Source organism: Neomonachus schauinslandi, chromosome 4, assembly GCF_002201575.2.
Source record: "Neomonachus schauinslandi chromosome 4, ASM220157v2, whole genome shotgun sequence".
In the NCBI taxonomy this organism is placed as follows: Eukaryota; Metazoa; Chordata; class Mammalia; order Carnivora; family Phocidae; genus Neomonachus; species Neomonachus schauinslandi.
The window spans coordinates 132,300,020-132,305,610 of record NC_058406.1 but is presented as its reverse complement, the minus strand read 5'-3'; the positions used below and the strand labels follow the sequence as shown (position 1 = coordinate 132,305,610).

Genomic DNA, 5,591 nt, shown 5'->3' with positions numbered 1-5,591 from the left:
GGACAGACATTAAAACTGATCATCCCTAAAACTCTTCTAATTTTAATATTGGCATTTTAAGAATTCTCTCCTACACTACCAATTTTTGTTTTATTTTTTAAAAATTATTATTTAACTACACTAACTACAACCCTAAAAACTCATTACGACTGAAAACTTCAATTTGTCAGTCCCTCTAATATCTCCCTATCAATAGTCCCTTTATGACATCACCTACCTCCATACTAAGCTAAAATCTTGTGGAACATGATTCTAATCATTACATTTATAATACCTAATTCCTCTATTCCTCTGTCTCTGCATTTTACTTATTTGAAAGACCTCAAATTTTGGTGATCCCAATAGTGTTCTTTCTTCGGTCTAACCTCAGGCATGTGAGCCCTGCTAGAGAAAACCAAACAACAGGGAACGTTGACTCCTTTCCATAAATTAATAAATCACCAATCTTAACTGAACACTCAACACTTCCTGGTAACTGTACTACATTCATTGATCAAGCCACTTTCCTGTTCTCCACACAAAGATTTCAGACCTTCTGCATTATCCTCAAACTACCAGTACTCTCACAAAAACCTCATTCTCAGCAGTGTCACCTTCTACCACACAGAGTAAATAGATGCAATGAGAAGAAAACTCCCTGCCATGAAACCTATGAACTTGCCTGCATTTGTCCCAGTTTCTTATTATTTTCTTGTTTATTTATTTTTATTTTTTATTTTTTAAGATTTTATTTATTTATTTGACACAGCGAGAGAGGGAACACAAGCTGGGGGAATCCGAGAGGGAGAAGCAGGCTTCCTGCCGAGCAGGGAGCCCGAAGTGGGGCTCGATCCCTGGACCCTGGGACCATGACCTGAGCCGAAGGCAGACACATAAGGACTGAGCCACCCAGGCGCCCCTATTTTCTTGCTTAAATAGGTGCTTTTCTTTTGCTGCTATTAGACTCACTTCCCTTCCATTCTCATACTTTAGTATCAATGATCCCTTCTCTAATTTTGTCAAGTTTTTTTTTTCTAGAACACTCTTCCCACTCCGAAATCAATGAACTCTCATAATCCTTTAGATCTCCATTCAAATGTTCCTTCTTCACTGAAGACTTACATTCCCTCCAAAATAAATCAGATTCCCTTGTTTTTCAGTCTTATTTTCCACCAACTATATTTCCTACTTTCCTGCATTTTAATTGACATTTTTATCACAATTTGAAATTCTATTTAAGTGATCATTGAATTAATATTTGCCCTTCAATATTTTTTAGCATTACAAGATCACCATTAAGGCACATAGTAAGAGCTCAAGAAATCTTTCATAACGAATGAATAACAATAGAAGAAAACACTGTCGTAGCATGTACTATGTGCCAAGCCCTAAATTTATAAACTCATTTAATATGGCAACCCTATCTTCATGTTATAAATGAGAAATCTCAGGTACAGGCAGGACTTGACAGACACAGAAGAGTTTGGCTTCAGAGTTTATGACTTAAAAACGTACTCAACTGCTCATGAATGAATGAAATAAAATTATTACAGTATGCCTACACAAAAAGGCAAAAATAATATAACTGTGATGAGATTTAGTCCATATTTTTATGATATGCAGTGTAACTATGAAGTGGCAAAGTTGAAGTGTAAGTTAGGATTTTTCCAATCCTTTGACATTTTGAATTGAAGAGTATGGAAAAAGTATACATGTTTTCATATACATCTTTGGTGCTTTAATTACATCCTATTTTTTCTTAGTAAGTTAACAACATTCTAAGGTCAAGTTAATAGTAACAGTGACTAAAAAAATGGAAGAAAAAATAAAAATCTACAATATAGGACATTGGTCTGTTTGGGAATAACAGCAAACTACCTTTGGTCACATGAATCCTCTGGATTGGAGCAAATGGGTCTACTCAAAATGTATATACTAAGGGCTGTCTATGGCTGTTGAGATACAAAGAAAATGCTAGACATGAAGAGTATCATAATGGTGGAGCAGGGATGTGAGGGGAGCGGTTACAGAGAAAGAGAGAAGTCAGTTAAATAATATCCCTCTTCCAATACAGGCTTCACCCCACTAAATTCTTTAGAGCTGAATCTACATAGCCTTCAAAATATAGGGAAGAATCACACTCATTATATTTCATTTTTCACCAACATTCTATAAAGTATTGGAGAACTGAATATAATATCTGATTCAATAATCAAGAGAAGAGGGAGCAATTTTCAACAAAGCCATCCTCCATGAGAAAAGAAACACACTTGAGAGAATATAAGAAGGCTTTCAACTCAGTGGGAAGGGAATGTGAAAGCACTTCATTGAAGCTCATTGTAGCTTGTGCACAGTTTGCCTGCCAAGAAATGCTCATTCAATATAGGGAAATACATTCCCATTCACTAATAAACACAGTCAAATGCAAAGTTGCTTTACAAAGTCAAAGTCTATAAATATCTCATAACTGGTTTATGCCTTAACATAGTTCCCTCAAATTATATTTTATCACCAGGCTTTTTTTTAGTTATTCTATTCTTTGCTTTGACTTCAATTGTTCATGGCACAATCATACGTTCCTTAAAATTATTCATATTTCCATGGGAGAAGATCATAATTCTCCAAATACTGGAATCATGCAGTGTGGGGATATTTAATTTTTCAGGTTTGTACATATGAATAAACAGGAAGCAAGAAGATCAATGACTAGTAGTGTTAACCATCAGCACCCAAACCCCCTGTCAGCCAAGGCTCAAGTGTTATCTCTTGATGTGAACATTGACCCAGGAGTCAGGAAAATAGCCCAGGGGTTGTATTTTCCAATAATGTACTGGAGACCTATGACAAGCTCACAGCCAAGTAGTAAAGCACTTCTTAACTCACAAGACCATCAAACTGGATTAAGTGCTTTGAAATCCATGGATAACAGGTGCTCTAAGGACTGAAGAGCTCACCAGGTCACCTCTTTCCCTCCGGGTCATTCACCTCCTTGTGCCTCATGTTAGGAGAATATTGATGAGAAGAGTGACAGAAGATGCCCATGGCAGCAGAAAGTAACGTAAGGGAAACCCATTAATTTCTCATATACAGATTTTATGCTGCAGTGCTAAAAATTCTATAATGATCTTTAAAAACATTGATGCAATTTCCAGAATCCTTAGAAAAGTCTCATCAAATGATTAAAACTTGGTTTTACAGACAGTTACAGATTTGCTTTCATATTAAAATTGTTCCTAATAACATATTATTAGCCAATTTTAGGAAGATTTTTTGAAAAAAAGTTTGATGAAGCATAATCATCCAACAAGATAGCAGTACATCCAAATAAGGATTTAAAAATACTGAAGATGATCTAAAAATAGTATCTCAATGAGGAAATCAATTTATAACTCAGAAAATGGTTTAACATTAGTCAGTAAAAGTTCACCGATTTACAAAACTTAATTACTTGAAAAGCCATAAAAAGTTTTTATGAAATAATCTATTCTTTAATTTTAAGAAAAAGACTATCAAAGACTTCCTTGAAATGAAATATGGAAGGAAAATATAATTCAATTTGAAAAAATTACTTCACTAATTTTAGAAATTCATACGTATTTGGTTTACGCCCGGCCGAGATGACCTGAAGTCCATGGCACTGTGGTGATAAGGAAACTGTGGCACAGACAGTTTAAGTGACTTGCCCAAGGTCACACAGCTTTTTTTCTTATAAGGCTAATTATGACAAGGCACATGTCAGTGAATCAGCAAGATCTAGATCCAGACAGTACTACAGATATGGAAGATGTTACAAATGCTGAAGAAGAACTTATTAAAGAATGTGAAGAAATGTGGAAAGATATGGAAGAACTGTCATTATTATTTATGCAAGCGAAATGTTTGACTGCTGAACTCAATCAATGGCAGAAAGAAAGTCCTGGAATAATTCCACTAAATGAAGAAGTTCTAGTAACATTAGGAAAAGAAGAGTTCTAAAAATTGAGACATGATCGTGAATTGGTACTCTCTACTATTCAGTCAAAGAATGAAAATCTAAAGGAAGACTTGGAAAGGGAGCAACAGTGGTTGGATGAACAGCAACAGCTACTGGAATCTCTTAATGTACTACACAATGATTGAAGCATCAGGTTGTGACATTTTCTGAATCAAGAATCTTTGATGAGCTGAAAACTAAAATGCATGATATAAAAGAATATAAGGAGAAACTCTTGATTACCTTGGGTGAGTTTCCGGAAGATCATTTTCCTCTGCCTGGTAGAAATGTTAAAAAGAAAAGGAAAAAAAAAAAAATTCAAGAATCAACTGCACAGCTGATAACACTGCATGAAATGTTAGAGATTCTTTTAAATAGATTATTTGATGTTCCACATGATCCATATGTCAAAATTAGTGATTCTTTTTGGCCACCTTATACTGAGCTGCTCCTTTGTAATGGAATTGCCTTGAGACATCCAGAAGATCCAACGGAATAAGATTAGAAGCCTTCCATCAGTAAAAGGATGGTCTCTTTTTTCACACAGTACTTAATGGATCTTGTCATTCAAAGATAATAGAAACACTGAGGATTTACTTGGATAAAGAACGTTATTTGCAAATCAAAGTACATAGTCCCTCTTCCTTTTATCCATAAAATGACCTGTGCCATCTTCTATTCATTTATAAAAGGTTTCTTTCAGTTCATTCAGTGCTTTGGTGTGTTCAACTGGATGGAAAAGAATGCAAGTAAAAATATTCTAGACTTAATCATTATAAAAGTTTTGATATACCTTCTGCAGTATTCTTTGGAAAATTCTTTGTTAATTTATAATATCGCTTATGTAATTTTTTCCTTTTGAAATTTATGACAGTTTATTTTATGCATTTTGAGTTCCATTTGGTGCTTATGTCTTTACATTTAGGAATTATAATGGAAAGGCCATTTAATTTGCAGGTGGCCTTTAAATTGACAGTATCTGATGTAGATGGAATACATAATTTAAAATTTAAAATCTGTTCCATGTATACTGCCTTATTTCTAGATTTGTTAAAAATTGGAACAGAAACTAATGGATAAGGGTAGCATGAAAACTATATTTTAGTATGTATTATATACCAAGTGATATTATATATTAATTCTTGATTGTTAGTTATTGTTAACAAAATTGTGTTCATAAAATTTTGTTAATTCTCCATGACCTTTCGGTAAATAAAATTCTCTTATCTAAAAAAAAAAAAGAAAGAAAGAAAGAAATTCACACGTATTTGGCATTGTAAAACAAGGTATCCCTGCACTGTAGTCTATTCATCGCCTAGGTATACAGTCTACTAAATCAATGACCTCCAAATTGTATATTTAATCTTCTAAAATTTTAAAAGAATTGTAGAATTCTTCTGCAATGGATTTAGACTCCTCTCTTTCTCCATGAAAATCTGAAGAGGTCTCTAAAGCTCGATTTCAGACTCTGTTGGGCTATCCAGCACTCCAACTCACTTGGATTTTGGTGAAATAATGGTTCATTGGATATTCATTTTCCTCATCGCTATTATAAGAAAAAAGGAAAAAAATGAAAAGATTGTGATATAGTAAAATAGTTTTTGTACTGTTAGCTCATTTTTCCTTAAAACAAAATATA

General features: G+C 33.9%; 1 pseudogene; it reads left to right on the top strand.

Annotated features, from left to right (window-relative positions):
- Positions 1-3,711: 3,711 nt before the first annotated feature.
- LOC110579122 lies at positions 3,712-4,474 on the top strand (annotated as a pseudogene).
- The last annotated feature ends 1,117 nt before the right edge of the window (positions 4,475-5,591 follow it).